At 51.0% G+C, this 17112-nt stretch overlaps 1 long non-coding RNA gene across 1 annotated transcript; it reads right to left on the bottom strand.

Annotated features, from left to right (window-relative positions):
• Positions 1–6661: 6661 nt before the first annotated feature.
• Positions 6662–10813, bottom strand: LOC144611272 (uncharacterized). The gene is made up of 3 exons (XR_013549502.1): positions 10778–10813; positions 8189–8253; positions 6662–6702 (listed from the first exon to the last, which is right to left on the bottom strand). It is a non-coding gene; the product is annotated as an uncharacterized LOC144611272 (long non-coding RNA).
• Between the last annotated feature and the right edge of the window lie 6299 nt (positions 10814–17112).

Here is a 17112-nt window from a genome sequence, read left to right as displayed (position 1 = left end):
TCTGCAGTGTATTTAAAATATTTCTGTGCATGGCAATTGAGCAGCACCCGCGTTGTCCCGGCAAAATCTGTTAATATTATTCTCATGTTATTAAAGTAATTGTGTTGTGAATCAATGTGATTGAAGGGTATTTTTAATGGCGGTTGCATCAACTCCTGGGAGCTCCGTGCATCATGTTCCTTGTTGTTGCTGATGGGAAATGCAGCGGCTCAGTGGACGCACGGCACTGGTCACTGTGTAATCCACGAATGCCTCATCACCAAATCTTCCCAGCGCTCGGCTCTCCACCCCTGCCGCTGCAGCGCCTGCACACATGCACCGTCCAGTATTTATGCTCTTTGTTCAGCCGGCCGGCTTCATCCTCTGCAGCGCTGCATCAATACACACGCGGCTCATTCAAGCTGTTTCCCCAGTCTGTGTCTGATGCACTTGCAACGTGGTCCCTGCACCTCCGGCCGCCGTGAGGCTCCCGCGGTGGGCGACGAGTGTGTGTGTGTGGGGGACCCCGGTGAGTGCGGGCGAGGGCAGTGTCAGGAAATGGAGGCGAGACACAAGGAAGTGCAGATGCTGGATTACAAATAAAATACACAGAGTGCCGGAGTAACTCAGTGGGTCAGGCAGCATCTGTGGAAGACATGGATAGGCGGCGTTTCGGGTCGGAACCTGTCTTCAGACTCTAATGGAGGGGATTGGATTCAGCTGTCGTCAAGCTGACGAAGGTCATAAGTGATAGGAGCAGAATTAGGCCATTCAGCCCACGGATGCATGGAACAAGCTGCCAGAGGAGGTAGTTAAGGCAGGGACTATCACAACATTTAAACAGTTTAGTCTTGCACTGATAGGAAACTTTGCTGGAATTAAGTAATCTATATTTTATGCTTTAGAGATGGAGCGTGGAAACAGGCCCTTTGTCTCAACGAGTCCACGCTGACCAGCGATCGCCATGTATCACCCCACACACAAGCACTATCCTACACCATGAGGGACAATTTACTGCAGCCAATTAACCTACAAACCTGCACATGTTTGGAGTGTGGGAGGAAGCCAGTGCACCAAAACCCACGCGGTCACAGTGATAGCGTATAAACTCCGTACAGACAGCACCCGTATTCAGGATCGAACCTGGGTCTCTTTTTTAAAATATATACAAAAGCTTTTATTCAGAAAACAAAACAAACATACAAAAGGGTATCACGATCAAAGGCTGCAGATATTGGCAGTTTACAAACAAACATCAAATTAATACATCACCAACTTTGTCAATAATACACTTGACGTCCCGCGGTGACCAGCGTTCACGGAAGGCCTCCAGCGTTCCCGTGGACACCACGTGTTCGCTCTCCATGGACACGCGGGCACGGACGTTGGCCCGGAAGAGGGGCAGGCAGCCGACCCCGTTGCGGCCGTCGACTACCCGCTGCCTGGACCCGCAAATGGCCATCTTGGCCAGGCCCAGGAGCAGACCGACAGGTAGGCCCCACCGTCCCTCCCGACCCTGCCCCCCTCTATACCGGGTGCCCAAAAATCAGGAGCACAGGACTAAAATGGAGCCATAACATGGGGAGCAGCGCCTTCGGATACTCGAACAGGGGCTGCAACCTCTCACACTGTAAGTACAAATGGTACACGGTCTCTTCCTCGCCGCAGAAGTAAGCTGTGAGGCAGCAACTCTACCGCCGCGCCACCGTGCGGCACTATTCCCACAGTACAGTGCTGCCCATGTTCATTACAAGACGCAACAGGTCAGTTCTTCCCACAATAACAGTGTAGGGTGAGACGGGGAGTGAGAGTAACTACAGTAGGAGAGGGGGAGTGAGAGTAACAGTACAGGGGAGTGGTGGAGTGAGAGTAACAGTACACAGAGAGGGGGGAGTGAGAGTAACAGTACACAGAGAGGGGGAGTGGGAGTAACAGTACACAGGGAGAGGGGGGAGTGAGAGGAACAGTGCAGGGGAGAGGGGAGTGAGAGTAACAGTACAGGGGAGAGGGGAGTGAGAGTAACAGTACAGGGGGAGAGGGGGAGTGGGAGTAACTACACACAGAGAAGGGGAGTGAGAGTAACAGTACAGGGGGAGAGGGGGAGTGGGAGTAACTACACACAGAGAAGGGGAGTGAGAGTAACAGTACACAGAGAGGGGGAGTGGGAGTAACTACACAGGGAGAGGGGGGAGTGAGAGGAACAGTGCAGGGGAGAGGAGTGAGAGTAACAGTACAGGGGAGAGGGGAGTGAGAGTAACAGTACAGGGGAGAGGGGAGTGAGAGTAACAGTACAGGGGGAGAGGGGGAGTGGGAGTAACTACACACAGAGAAGGGGAGTGAGAGTAACAGTACAGGGGAGAGGGGAGTGAGAGTAACAGTACAGGGGGAGAGAGGGAGTGAGTGCAGGGGGAGTGGAAGTAACAGTACAGGGGTAGAGGGGGAGGGAGCAGTAACGATGCTCTCTGACTCTGTGCCACTTTGCAGATCATTCTAGCCATAAATTCTTGATTTGCCCCTTTCCCCTCCCACACACAGTGAAACTCCGATAACCCAGCACGGATTTCTCGGTAGCCCCGACGGGTCAGTATCTGGGTCACTGAGGCTCTGCGGTGTTAGCTGGCATCCCGTGTGTGAACAGGGAGTGCTGCTGGGTGGGGTGCGGACTGGGGCCACTTGTGTCACCCAGCTGGGGATTAAACTAATGTGGCAGGGGGACGGGACCATGAGCAGAGAGACAGAGGGGTGTAAAATGAGGGTAGAAGCAATAGGTAGCAAGGTGAAAAGTAAAAGTGGCAGGCAGACAAATCCAGGGCAAAAATGAAAAAGGGCCACTTTTCAACATAATTGTATAAAGTGGTAAGAGTGTTGTAAAAACAAGCCTGAAGGCTTTGTGTCTCAATGCAAGGAGCATTCGTAATAAGGTGGATGAGTTGAATGTGCAGATAGTTATTAATGAATATGATATAGTCGGGATTACGGAGACATGGCTCCAGGGTGACCAAGGCTGGGAGCTGAACATCCAGGGATATTCAATATTCAGGAGGGATAGACAGAAAGGAAAAGGAGGTGGGGTAGCGTTGCTGGTTAGAGAGGAGATTAAAGCAGTGGAAAGGAAGGACATTAGCTTGGAGGAAGTAGAATCGATATGGGTAGAGATGCGAAACATTAAGGGGCAGAAAACGCTAGTGGGAGTCGTGTGCAGGCCACCTCACAGTAGTAGTAGAGTTGGGGATAGCATCAAACAGGGAATTAGAAATGCGTGCAACAAAGGTAAAACAGTTATAATGGGTGACTTCAATCTACATATAGATTGGGTGAATCAAATTGGCAGAGGTGCTGAAGAAGAGGATTTCTTGGAATGTATGCGGGATAGTTTTCTAAACCAACATGTAGAGGAACCAACGAGAGAGCAGGCTATTCTAGACTGGGTATTGAGTAATGAGGAAGGGTTAGTTAGCAGTCTTGATGTGCGTGGCCACTTGGGCAAGAGTGGCCATAATATGGTTGAGTTCTTCATTAGGATGGAGAGTGACATAGTTAATTCAGAAACAACGGTTCTGACCTTAAAGAAAGGTAACTTTGAGGGTATGAGACGTGAATTGGCCAAGATAGACAGGCCAATGATACTTAAAGGATTGACGGTGGATATGCAATGGAAGGCATTTAAAGACCGCATGGATGAACTACAACAATTGTTCATCCCAGTTTGGCGAAAGAATAAATATGGGAAGGTAGTGCATCCGTGGCTAACAAGGGAAATTAGGGATAGTATCAAAACAAAAGATGAAGCATACAAATTAGCAAGAAAAAGCAGCCTACCAGAGGACTGGGAGAAATTCAGAGTCCAGCAGAGGAGGACAAAGGGCTTAATTAGGAAAGGGAAAATAGATTATGAATGAAAACTGGCAGGGAACATAAAAACTGACTGCAAAAGCTTTTATAGATATGTGAAGAGAAAAAGATTAGTTAAAACAAATGTAGGTCCCTTGCAGTCAGAAACAGGTGAATTGATCATGGGGAACAAGGACATGGCAGACCAATTGAATAACTACTTTGGTTCTGTCTTCACTAAGGAAGACATAAATAATCTACCGGAAATAGCAGTGGACTGGGAGTCAAATGGGATGGAGGAACTGAGTGAAATCCAGGTTAGTCGGGAAGTGGTGTTAGGTAAATTGAATGGATTAAAGGCCGATAAATCCCCAGGGCCAGATAGGCTGCAGCCCAGAGTGCTTAAGGAGGTAGCCCCAGAAACAGTGGATGCATTAGTGATAATTTTTCAAAACTCTTTAGATTCTGGAGTAGTTCCTGAGGATTGGAGGGGAGCTAATGTAACCCTACTTTTCAAAAAGGGAGGGAGAGAGAAAACGGGGAATTACAGACCAGTTAGTCTAACATCGGTAGTGGGGAAAATGCTAGAGTCAGTTATTAAAGATGGCATAGCAGCACATTTGGAAAGTGGTGAAATCATTGGACAAAGTCAGCATGGATTTATGAAAGGTAAATCATGTCTGACGAAACTTATAGAATTTTTCGAGGATGTAACGAGTAGAGTGGATAAGGGAGAACCAGTGGATGTGTTATATCTGGACTTCCAGAAGGCTTTCGACAAGGTCCCACACAAGAGATTAGTATGCAAACTTAAAGCACACGGTATTGTGGGTTCAGTATTGATGTGGATAGAGAACTGGCTGGCAGGCAGGAAGCAAAGAGTAGGAATAAATGGGTCCTTTTCAGAATGGCAGGCAGTGACTAGTGGGGTACTGCAAGGCTCAGTGGTGGGACCCCAGCTCTTTACAATATATATTAATGATTTGGACGAGGGTGACACGAAGCTGGGGGGCGGTGTTAGCTGTGAGGAGGATGCTAGGAGGCTGCAACATGACTTAGATAGGTTAGGTGAGTGGGCGAATGCATGGCAGATGCAGTATAATGTGGATAAATGTGAGGTTATCCACTTTGGTGGCAAGAACAGGAAAGCAGACTATTATCTGAATGGTGGCCGATTAGGAAAAGGGGAGATGCAACGAGACCTGGGTGTCGTGGTACACCAGTCATTGAAAGTAGGCATGCAGGTGCAGCAGGCAGTGAAGAAAGCGAATGGTATGTTGGCATTCATAGCGAGGGGATTTGAGTATAGGAGCAGGGAGGTTCTGCTGCAGTTGTACAGGGCATTGGTGAGACCAAACCTGGAGTATTGCATACAGTTTTGGTCTCCTAATCTGAGGAAAGACATTCTTGCCATAGAGGGAGTACAGAGAAGGTTCACCTGATTGATTCCTGGGATGGCAGGACTTTCATATGAAGAAAGATGTAAATGCAAATGTAAAAAACCTTTATTGTCACTACACAAAGTACAGCGAAATTAAAGCAGTCCAGATGATGCAATCACACACAGCGGACAGTACAAAGGATAAACCTTTATCCATAACAAGCTAAACTTAATCGGATAGACTCGGCTTGTACTCGCTGGAATTTAGAAGATTGAGGGGGGATCTTATAGAAACTTACAAAATTCTTAAGGGGTTGGACAGGCTAGATGCAGGAAGATTGTTCCCAATGTTGGGAAGTCCAGAACAAGGGGGTCACAGTTTAAGGATAAGGGGGAAGTCTTTTAGGACCGAGATGAGAAAAAAAATGTTCACACAGAGTGGTGAATCTGTGGAATTCTCTGCCACAGAAGGTAGTTGAGGCCAGTTCATTGGCTATATTTAAGAGGGAGTTAGATGTGGCCCTTGTGGCTAAAGGGATCAGGGGGTATGGAGAGAAGGCAGGTACAGGATACTGAGTTGGATGATCAGCCATGATCATATTGAATAGCGGTGCAGGCTCGAAGGGCCGAATGGCCTACTCCTGCACCTATTTTCTATGTTTCTATGTTTCTCTAAACTCTGAATAAGATGCAAATCAAACATTAACAAACTGCAGACTCTGGAAATCTGAAATAAAAACACTAAATGCTGCAACTCTCAGCGGGTCAGGCAGCGTCTGTGGAGACGCATGCAGTCATAGAACGTAGAACAGTACTGCACAGGAACAGGCCCTTCAGCCCTCATTACCGATGCTGAACATGATACCTGAACAACTCGAATCCCTCCATATCCACGTAACAAGCTTCATATATAGCACTACTTGTATCTGCTTCCACCACCACCTTTCAGTTTAGTTTAGTTTAGTTTAGTTGAGAGATACAGCGCAAATACAGGCCCCTCGGCCCACCGAGTTATCGCCGACCAGCGACCCCTGCACACTAACACTATCCTACACACACCAGGGACAATTTTTACATTTACCAAGCCGATTAACCTACAAACCTGCACGTCTTTGGGGTGTGGGAGGAAACTGGAGCACCCAGAGAAAACCCAAGCAGGTTATGGGGAGAACGTACAAACTCCGTAAAGACAGCACCCATAGTCGGGATGGAACCCGGGTCTCCGGCGCTGCATTCGCTGCAAGGCAGCAACTCTACCGCTGCGCCACCGTGCCGCCCTAACAGCACGTTCTGGACACCCACTCTCTGCGTAAAGAAAACTTTCCCTGTCTCCTTAAGTCAACGGAAGGGAGGCTAGTTGGAGAGAGGGAGGAAAGAGAGAGAGATGGGCAGAGAGAAACGTCAGAGAAAGTGGGCGGAGGCAGGGTACACACTGACAGGGGTTGAGCAGCGGCTCATTTGTATCTGAGGTTGAGGTCGCTGTACAGATCCCGCTCGCCGAGATCCAGCTCCTGTGAGGAGAGAAACACCGGTTACAGGAACAGAATCAACAGCCCACGGTGTAGGGGCCGGAGGGGAGGGGGTGACAGGGAGGTGTGTAGGGGCAGAGGGGAGGGGGTTACAGAGACAGGGAGGGGTGTAGGGGCAGATGGGAGGGGGTTACAGAGACAGAGAGGGGGTTACAGAGACAGGGAGGGGTGTAGGGGCCGGAGGGGAGGGGGTTACAGGGAGGGGTGTAGGGGCCGGAGGGGAGGGGGTTACAGAGAGGGTTGTCGTGGCCGGAGGGGAGGGGGTTTACAGAGTCTGGGGGCGGAGGGACTTTCACTGAACTAAGGGCGGGGGGGGGGGGGTGTACAGGGGAGTGAATGTTGGGGTGTGGAGGTACAGGATAAGGTTGTAGCCGCGGGGGAGTGGGGCAAAGACAGGGTCCGTGATGTTCAGTACGTGGAACGGGACGGAGCGGGTAGGTGGGGTCCAGGGATGTTTCCACTAGTGGGGGAGTCTGGGACCAGAGGCCACAGCCTCAGAATTAAAGGACGTTCCTTCAGGAACGAGATGAGGAGGAACTTCTTTTGTCAGAGGGTGGTGAATCTGTGGAAATAATTGCGTCAGGCGGCTGTGGAGGCCAAGTCAGTGGATATTTTTAAGGCAGAGATAGATAGACTCTTGACTAGTACGGGTGTCAGGGGTTGTGGGGAGAAGGCAGGAGAATGGGGTTAGGAGGGAGACATAGATCAGCCATGACTGAACGGCGGAGTGGTCTTGATGGGCCGAATGATCTCATTCTGCTCCCATCACTTGTCAACATTGTGGGCCAGTCCCATTGGGCAGAGTGGGATGTGATGTATGGATTCAGTGTGGTGTGGGGGGGGGGGGTGTCAGTATCCTGGGGGTAGAGACGGTGATGGGGGTGGGGACGGTGATTTGGGAGGCGTGGGTTCGGTAGGCAGGAGTGGGGGAGGTAGTTGGTGCCCAACACTGGGGGAGGGGGGGAGAGAATTTAGTTCCGTTTAGTTTATTGTCACGAGTACCGAGGTACGGTGAAAAGCTTTTGTTGCTAACCAGTCAGCGGAAAGACAATGCATGATTACAATCGAGCCATTTACTGTGTATAGACGCATGATAAGGGAATAACGTTTAGTGCAAGGTAAAGCCAGCAAGGATAGTCCGAGAGTCACCAATGAGGTAGATAGTAGTTCAGGACTGCTCTCTGGTTGTGGTAGAATGGTTCAGTTGCCTCATAACAGCCGGGAAGAAACTGTCCCTGAATCTGTAGGTGTGAGTTTTCACACTTCTGTACATCTTGCCTGATGGGAGAGGGGAGAAGAGGGAGTGGCCGGGGTGAGACTGGTCCTTGATTATGCTGCTGGCCTTGCCTGGGCAGCGTGAGGTACAGATGGCCGCGGTCATGGAGTTAGTATCTTAGGGGCAGTGCTGGTGTGGAGGGACAACAAGGAGACAAACGCCGACCTGCCTCTTTGCCACAACAGTACCAACCTGATAGTGCGACTCCACCGGCCCATCTTCAGCTTCCTGCTCCTTCGGCTGCACCACGGAACTATCTGGAAGACAGAATTTCATTCAGACCGCTCACTTTCCTCTTTGTCTCTGTCTCCCTTCTCTCTTTCTTTGGGAATTCCTTCATTCATCCTTCTCTCTCCCTCCCACTCTTCCACATTCCTTTCTCATTCTTTCCCCATATCCATCTTTCTTATTCACCCTCTTTCACACCATCTTGCCTCAATCCATCCCTCCCTCCCTCCCTCCCTCCCTCCCTCCCTCCCTCCCTCCCTCCCTCCTTCTCTGACACAAGCCTTCCATTTCCCTATTTCTCCTTTCCATGTCTTTTCCCATTGATTAGTGCGGGTGTCAGAGGTTACGGGGAGAAGGCAGGAGAATGGGGTTGTGAGGGAGAGATAGATCAGCCATGATTGAATGGCAGAGTAGACTTGATGGGCTGAATGGTCTAATTCTACTCCTATCACATGACCGTACTCACCCTTTCTCCCACTATAATTTTCATAGAAACATAGAAAATAGGTACAGGAGGAGGCCATTTGGCCCTTTGAGCCAGCATCGCCATTCCTCGTGATCATGGCTGATCATCCACAATCAGTAACCTGTGTCTGCCTTCTCCCCATATCCCTTGATCCTTGGATCATCTCCCTGGGAAGGGGGTGGGCTCCACTGAAACTCTGTGGAGGGGAAATTCTTGGGACCTATTGATACGTGGGAGTGAATGGGAAAAGGAATGGGTGTATGAGGGGGTGTGGGCAGTGGAGAGAGAGTGGGGATTGAGTTTCGGTCCTTGGGGAGTGTGGAGGGAGGGAATGGGGAGGAGATGGGTCCATGCAGTGTGGGGAGTGGGGAGGGAGATTCAGTCCATGGAGATTGTGGGGAGTGGGAGTGGGGTGGAGTATGGGTCCATGGGAGTGTGGGTGGTGGGAGGGAATGGGGAGATGTTTGTGTCCATGCGGACTGTGGGTGGTGGGGAGAGAGTGGGAGGGAGTTTGGGTTTAGTTTAGTTTAGTTTAGAGATACAGTGCGGAAACAGGCCCTTCGGCCCATCAGGTCCACGCCGACAAGCGATCCCCGCACATTAACATTATCCTACACACTAGGGACAATTTTGTACATTTACAGAGCCAATTAACCTACAAACCACATCTTTGAAGTGTGGGAGGAAACCGAAGTTCTCGGAGAGGAACCGCGCAGGTCACGGGGAGAACGTGCAAACTCCGCACAGAGAGCATCCGTAGTTGAGATCTAACCCGGGTCTCCGGCGCTGCATTCGCTGTATGACAGCAACTCTACCGCTGCGCCAACGTGACCGCCGGTGCATGGGGAGTGTGGCGGGATGGAATGGGGAAGGGTTCGGGTCTGTGGGGTGTGTGGGCAGAGGGAGAGAATGGGAAGTTGTGGGCGGTGGGGGGAATGGGAAGGAGGTTGGGTCCATTCGGAGTGTGGGGAGTGGGAGAGAGTTTCAGTCCATGTGGAGTGTGGTGGGAGGGAATGGAGAGGAGATGGGTCCATTGGGTGTGTGGACAGTGAGAGGGAATGGCCTGGTATTTTCAGTCCATGGGGTGTGGGGAGTGAATGGGGATGGGTTTGTGTCCGTGGGGAGTGTGGACAATGAGAGTGAATGGGATTGTGGGCAGCACTGAGATTGTTCCCAGATGATGTTGTTTTTGCTGATGCGGATGAGGTATAAATATCAGCTCCAGGATATTTGGGCAATCTGCTCTGCCCCTCTTCCAAACACAGTGGTAGTATTGGAGTGGGGGTGGGGGGGGGGGGGGGTGGGGTCAATGTGTAGGGTTGCCAACTGTCCCATATTCGCCAGGACATCCCGTATTTTGTGCTAAATTGGTTTGTCCCATACTGGACCGCCCTTGTCCCATATTAGGGCTGGGGGCGCTGTAGGCCTGGAAACTGTTGGCCCCAGACACTGTAGGCCCGGACAGTGTAGGCCCGGACAGTGTAGGCCCGACTGTGTAGGCACGGACACTGTAGGCCTGGACAGTGTAGGCCCAACTGTGTAGGCCCGGACACTGTAGCCCCGGACACTGTAGGCCCGGATAGTGTAGGTCCTGACAGTGTAGGACCAGACACTGTAGGCCCGGTCAGTGTAGATCCTGGGGTTGCTGTAGGTCTCTTGACAGTGTAGGAACGGACAGTGTAGGTCCTGGGGCTGCTGTAGGTCTGGACAGTGTAGGCCCGGACATTGTAGGCCCGGACAGTGTAGGTCTGGGCAGTGTAGGTCCTGGGGCTGCTGCAGGTCTGGACAGTGTAGGCGCGGACAATGTAGGCCCGGGGGCCCGGGCGCCGCCTAATGGAGTTTCCATAGCAACCCGCCTTCCGGTCAGGGTGGCCGCCATTGGTGGAGCGGGAGCACGTGACCACTGGCTGGGTGAGGTCACGTGATGTCACTTTGTCCCTTATTTGGGAGTGAGATAGTTGGCACCCGTAGTTGGAGAGGGCTCTGATTTCAGGCTGATGCAGTGTGCACCTCCCCTCTCTCTCTCTCTCTCTCTCGTGAATAAATGGCAGAGAAGACATTCGGACAGTTTCCAGTTCATCTCGCACCTGGTTTGCCGCGCCAACGTGCTGCCCAGAAGATTGCGGTGGCGATGACAGGAACAGTAACGACACCAAGGACAACGGCAAGAACGATCACGGCCACGACGTATTTCCAAGTCCTGTCCCTCCCTGGAGAAAGGAGTCGGTGAGAGCCCAGCTCTGAGACACAGACACCACAACTTAACCCCAACTCCAGCCCAGACCAAGCAGCGAAAGAGATTCTCAAGCACGCAGCTCTCCATTGGATTACACTGGAATTACAGAACAGGCCATTCGGCCCATCTTGTCCTGCTGTCCCTAGCTCCTCGTCTATCAGAATGTCTTACCCCTCTAAATCTACTTCTATTGTGGCCTCAACCCGCACTGAGAGCAGTGAGTCCACCACTCACCTCTCTCTGAGCAAAGCCATGTCCCTCTGAGGTCCCAAAGACTGATTACTGCTGATGGCCTCCAGTTCTGCTCTTCCCCACACTCTGCCCACATCCATTACATCCTAACCCTTCATTGTTTCAGACATGTTGAGTGGAACAGCACAGAAACAGACCCTTCGGCCCAAGTCTCATCTAAGCAAGTCCCATTTGGCCCATTTCCGTCTGAACCTTTCCTATCCTTGTATCTGTCCAAATGTTGTTATTGTACCAACTTCAACCACATCCTCTGACTGTTCGTTCCCAGATACCAACCACCCTTTCTGTGAAAAAGTTGGCCCTCGGGTTCCTATTAAATTATTCCCCACTACCTTCTAGTTCTAGATTACCCTATCTTAACTCACCTTTATAAGATCACCCACCCTTCAGCTTCCTGTACTCCAAGGAATAAAGTTTGTGCATGCCCAACCTCTCTCTATCGCTCAATCCCTCAGGTCCTGGTAACATCCTTGAAAATCTTCTCTGCACTCTTTCCAGCTTAATGGCGTCTTTCCTGTAGCAGGGCGACCAAAACCGAACAGACTAGAGACAAATTGGAGGAGCAGCATCTCATATTTCGCTTGGGCAGCTTACAGCCTAGTGGTATGAATATTGATTTATCTAAATACAATTATTGTAGTTCCCTCTCTCTCTATCCCTCCCCCACCCAAGTCGCACCAGCTTCTCGTTTTCACCCAACAAACAACTACCAATGGCCTGTTTCCCTTATCATTGTTACTTTTTGTTCATTGTTCTTTATCTCTCTATATCATTATCTATATCTCTCGTTTCCCTTTCCTGTGACTTTCAGTCTGAAGAAGGGTCTCGACCTGAAAAGTCACCCATCCCTTCTCCCCAGAGATGCTGCCTGCCCCGCTGAGTTACTCCAGCTTGACTTCGTAACCTTCTCCAATCCTCATGAGATTAAATTCCATCAACCATTCCTCAGCCCACCTGCCCAACCGATCAAGATCCTACTGCTAATTTTGACAGCCATCTTCACTATCTGCAATGCCACCCACTTCTGTGTCATCTGCAAGCTTGCTATGTATGTTCTCGGCTAAATCATTGATATAGGTGACAAACTGCAGTGAGCCCAGCACCGAATCCTGAGGTACATTGCTAGTCACAGGCCACCAGTCTGAAAAACAACCTTCCACCATCACCCTCTGCTTCCTTCCATGAAGCCAATTTGCTCGACCTGAAACGTCACCTATTCCTTCTCTCCATAGATGCTGCCTGTCCCGCTGAGTTATTCCAGCTGTTTGTGTCTATTTTCTATCCATTCAGCTGTCTCTGCCACAGAAGGCTATGGAGGCCAAGTCAATGGATATACTTAAAGCAGAGATAGATAAATTCTTGATTAGTGCGGGTGTCAAAGGTTATGGGGAGAAGGCAGGATAATAGAGTTAGGAGGGAGAGATAGACCAGCCATGATTGAATGGCGGTGTAGACTTGATGGGCTAAATGACCTAATTCTGCTCCTATCACTTATGATCTTCTGATAATGATCTCCTTAGATCTCATGGTAGGCTAACCTTCCAGAGCAGCCTACCATGTGGAACCGTTGAATGCCTTGCTGAAATCCATATATACATCTGCAGCTCTGCCCTCATCAACCTTTTTTGGTCATGTCTTCAAAGAATTCAGTCAGATTCCTGAGACACAACCTCCCACGTACAAAACCATGTTGACCTTCCCAAATCAGCCCTTGTCCATCTAAACGCATGTATATCCTATCCCTCAGAATAACCTCCAGTAATTTTCCAACCACAGATATTGATCTCACTGGCCTGAACTTCCCAGCCTTTTCCCTGCAGCCCTTCTACAATAGAGGCACAATGGATGACAACGTCTATGCCCTCTAATTTTAAAATCCTCTTCTCTGGGAAAAGGACCATGTGTTTTCATTGTATCTATGCCCCTAATGATCTTGTCACTTCAATAAGGTCACTCCTCAGTCTCACACACTTCAAAGTAAAACATCTCAACCTATCAACCACTTGGTTCAATAACTCAAACCTGCAAACAACTGTGACGCCCAGGTAAATCTCTTCTGAATCCTTTCCAATTTCCTTTCAATAGCTGGGTGATCAGAACTGCAAAGAGTACAAAGAGTGATCTCACCAACAACATGCACAGCTACATCCCGATGTACCACTCTTTGTACTCAACACCCCTCAGGATTCCTGAGGATCCTGAATATCCTCGACTAACAGAACTTTAGGGATTTTAGGAGGTGTAGGGACTGTTATTTTCCTCCTAATGTGGCCTGACCAGCACCTTATAGAGCCTCAGCATTATTTTGCTTGGGCAGCTTACAGTCCAGTGGTATGAATATTGTTTTCTCGAACTTCAAGTAACCCCGGCATTCCCTCTCTCTCCATCCCTCGTTACACCAGCTTTTCCTTTTCACCCAACAAACAGTAAACAATGGCCTGTCACCCATTCCTTCTCTCCAGAGATGCTGCTTGTTCCGCTGAGTTACTCCAGCTTTTTTTTATTGTCCATCTTCGCTTTACACTGCATATGCAATTGCTTCCTGCACAGAACTTTCTCAATCTGATTAAAATTAATACTGACCTCTAATCCGTGCTGCATTCTAGTAAAAGCCTTCAAAGCCTCCACATCCTTCCAGTAATGGGGTGATCAGAACTGCACACAATACTCCAAATAACCTTACCTGATATTGAATATTAACTTCTCTAACTTCAAGTAACCCTTGCTTTCCCTCTCTCTCCATTCCCTCCCATCTTCCCAGTTCTCCGACCAGTCTGATTGTCCTCGATTACATTCTACCTCTGTTGAATGGCGGGACTGTCGTATGTTGAAAGACTGGAGCGACTGGGCTGGTATACACTGGCTTTTAGAAGGATGAGAGGGGATCTTATTGAAACATGTAAGATTATTAAGGGATTGGACACGCAAGAGGCAGGAAACATGTTCCCGATGTTGGGTGAGTCCAGAACCAGGGGTCACAGTTTAGGAATAAGGGGGAGGCCATTTAGAACGGAGATGAGGAAAACCCTTTTCACTCAGAGAGTTGTAAACCTGTGGAATTGTCTGCCTCAGAAGAAAGTGGAGGCCAATTCTCTGGATGCTTTCAAGAGTTAGATACAGTTCTTAAAGATAGCAGAGTCCGGGGGTACGGGGAGAAGGAAGGAAGTGGGTACTGATTGTGAATGACCAGCCATGATCACATTGAATGGCGGTGCGGGCTCGAAGGGCTGAATGGCCTCCTCCTGCACCTATTGTCTATTGTCTATTGCTTTGTTGTCAACTTCTCCCAGCTAACAATGATCTATTCTCTATTTTCCTTGAACTCTTTCCCTTTTGTCTCATTTTCACACCTTGCACTTCCTTGTCTCCCTGACTCACTGAAGTAGGGTCTCGACCCAAAATGTCACCCATTTCTGATCTCGAGAGATGCCGCTTGTCCTGCTGAGTTAATCCAGCATTTTGTGTCTACCTTCTGTAATGATACACATGTAGGGACATACGGATTAGCGGGGGGGTTTCGAACCCTCGGTTGGGCTAACGGGTCACGTGGTGCGGGAGCGCGAGGTATAGTTTTGTCGCGGTCAAACAGGCCCTCGCCAACGCCACCATGCTGGTGCACCCGCGCTCCTCCGCCCCCACGGCTCTGACGGTGGACGCCTCAGACGTGGTGGTGGTGGGTGGGGTTTTGGAGCAGCAGGTCGAAGGTCAATGGCAGCCCCTGGCATTTTTCAGCCGGCAGCTCTCGCGAGCCGAGCTCAAATATAGTGCGTTTGATAGGGAGCTCCTAGCCCTCTATTTAGCAGTCCGCCACTTGCGATATTTTTTGGAAGGCCGTTCTTTTGTGGCCTACACGGATCACAAACCTCTGACATTCGCTTTTGCTAAGGTTTCTGATCCATGGTCGGCTCGCCAGCAGCGGCACCTCACCCTAATTTCGGAGTTTACCACCGATGTCCGTCATATTGCGGGTAGGCTTAATGCTGTTGCTGATGCACTGTCCCGGCCGGCCATTCCCTCCGTTGCCTTGGTAGGCGGACAGGTGGATTTCCAGGAGTTAGCGGAGGCTCAGCGCCTGGAAAAAACGGCCGGGGTGTACGCCTCCACAGCCTCGGGACTGCGGTTGGAGCAGGTGGCGTGTGGCCCCAAAGGTACCAAGTTGTGGTGTGACGTTTCCCTTCCACGCCCTCGCCCGGTGTTGCCTGCCGCCCTGCGGCGTAAGGTTTTTGAGGCCATTCATGGCCTGGCACATCCGTCCATCAGGGCATATTTTGCCATGGTGGCCGCCCGGTTTGTCTGGCACGGCCTGCGGAAGCAGGTGGCAGCCTGGGCACGGGCCTGTATTCCGTGCCAAACCTCCAAAGTTCATCGCCATGTCCAGCCCCCATACCAGAGATTCGAGGTTCCCCCAGTCGGTTTTTTCCACATCCACGTGGATTTGGTGGGTCCATTGCCCTATTCCAGGGGTTCCAGGGGTTATACTCATCTGCTGACGGTGGTGGATCGGTTTACACGTTTGCCGGAGGCGCTCCTATTGTCGGACACCTCGGCGGCCTCCTGTGCACGAGCCCTGGCGTTGCATTGGGTGGCCCGTTTCGGCGTCCAGGCTATCATCACCACAGATCGGGGAGCCCAGTTCACCTCCTCCCTCTGGGCCTCGCTGGCATAGTTGTATGGGTCTCATTTACAGCAGACCACCGCCTACCATCCCCAATCCAACGGGATGGTGGAGCGTTTCCATCGGCAGCTTAAGGCGTCCCTCTGTGCCCGACTGACCGGCCATGATTGGGCTGACCAGCTGTCTTGGGTCCTCCTCGGCATTCGTACGGCCCCAAAGGCTGAGCTAGGCACATCCTCGGCCGAGCTGGTCTACGGTTCGCCCCTGCGGGTGCCGGGTGACATTCTCCCTTCCGCCCCCGCCTTGCCGCCGCCCGTTACGTCGGTGTTGGGTTCCCTCCGGGCACGGGTAGGTTCTCTGGCTCCAGTCCCGACCTCCTGGCACGGAAGCACGGCAGTCCACGTCCCGTTGGACTTGCGGGACTGCGATTTCGTGTTCCTTCGGAAAGATTCCCACCGGCCCCTCTTCGGCCGGTTTATCAGGGCCCGTTTCAGGTACTGAAGAGAGGGGCTGTCACTTTCACCTTGCAGGTGGGTAATCGCCAGGAACTCGTTTCGGTATCCCGGCTCAAGCCGGCCCATTTGGACCAGGACCTCCCTGTGTCGGTGGCCCAGCCGCCGCGCAGGGGCTGGCCTATGGCCGCCCCCCTCGTTCCGCCAGCGGCGCCCTGTTTGCCACCCCTCAGCCCCCCGCCGCCTATGGTTGGGCCCGGGCCCCCGTTCCCGATCAAGCGCTCTCCGTCGCCTACGCCCTCCGCTTCCGTGGCCCCTCCATCGCCTCCGGCAGCGGCGACCTCCCCGCCTCCCGTCACATTGGCGGTATCGGGTTCCCCCCTCCGTACGCGTTCCGGGAGGGAGGTCCGGGCACCCGTGAGGTATGGTTTCGAGGGTTCTGGGGGGGGGGGGGGTCATGTAGGGACATACGGATTAACGGGGGGGTCTCGAACGCTCGGTTGGGCTAACGGGTCACGTGGTGCGGGAGCGCGAGGTATAGTTGTGTCTGGCGCCAAACTGGAGAGATTAGATTAAATTATGTTAGCAGTTAAGTAGTGGTGTCCAAAGTAAGTGCGTTGCGCTTTGTTACGGTTTTTACTAAGAATAAAGTATTTTGATAATAACGCTCGTTTTTGGACTCACTACACACGCACACACATTTAAATGTGTCTAATTGTGCATTTTGTGTCTAATATTATCTAATCCTCTCTATTTTACAAGGGGAGAGAGAGTGTGGGAGAGAGGCAGATATACAATAATGTCCCTGCAATGCATGACATATTCCACTGACTTCTCATTGATGTTCAGAGAGACATGAGCGTGTGT

The sequence above is a fragment of the Rhinoraja longicauda genome, chromosome 39, assembly GCF_053455715.1.
Source record: "Rhinoraja longicauda isolate Sanriku21f chromosome 39, sRhiLon1.1, whole genome shotgun sequence".
NCBI lineage: Eukaryota > Metazoa > Chordata > Chondrichthyes > Rajiformes > Arhynchobatidae > Rhinoraja > Rhinoraja longicauda.
Note: the sequence above shows the minus strand (reverse complement) of the source record. Positions and strands in the feature narration are given on the sequence as shown.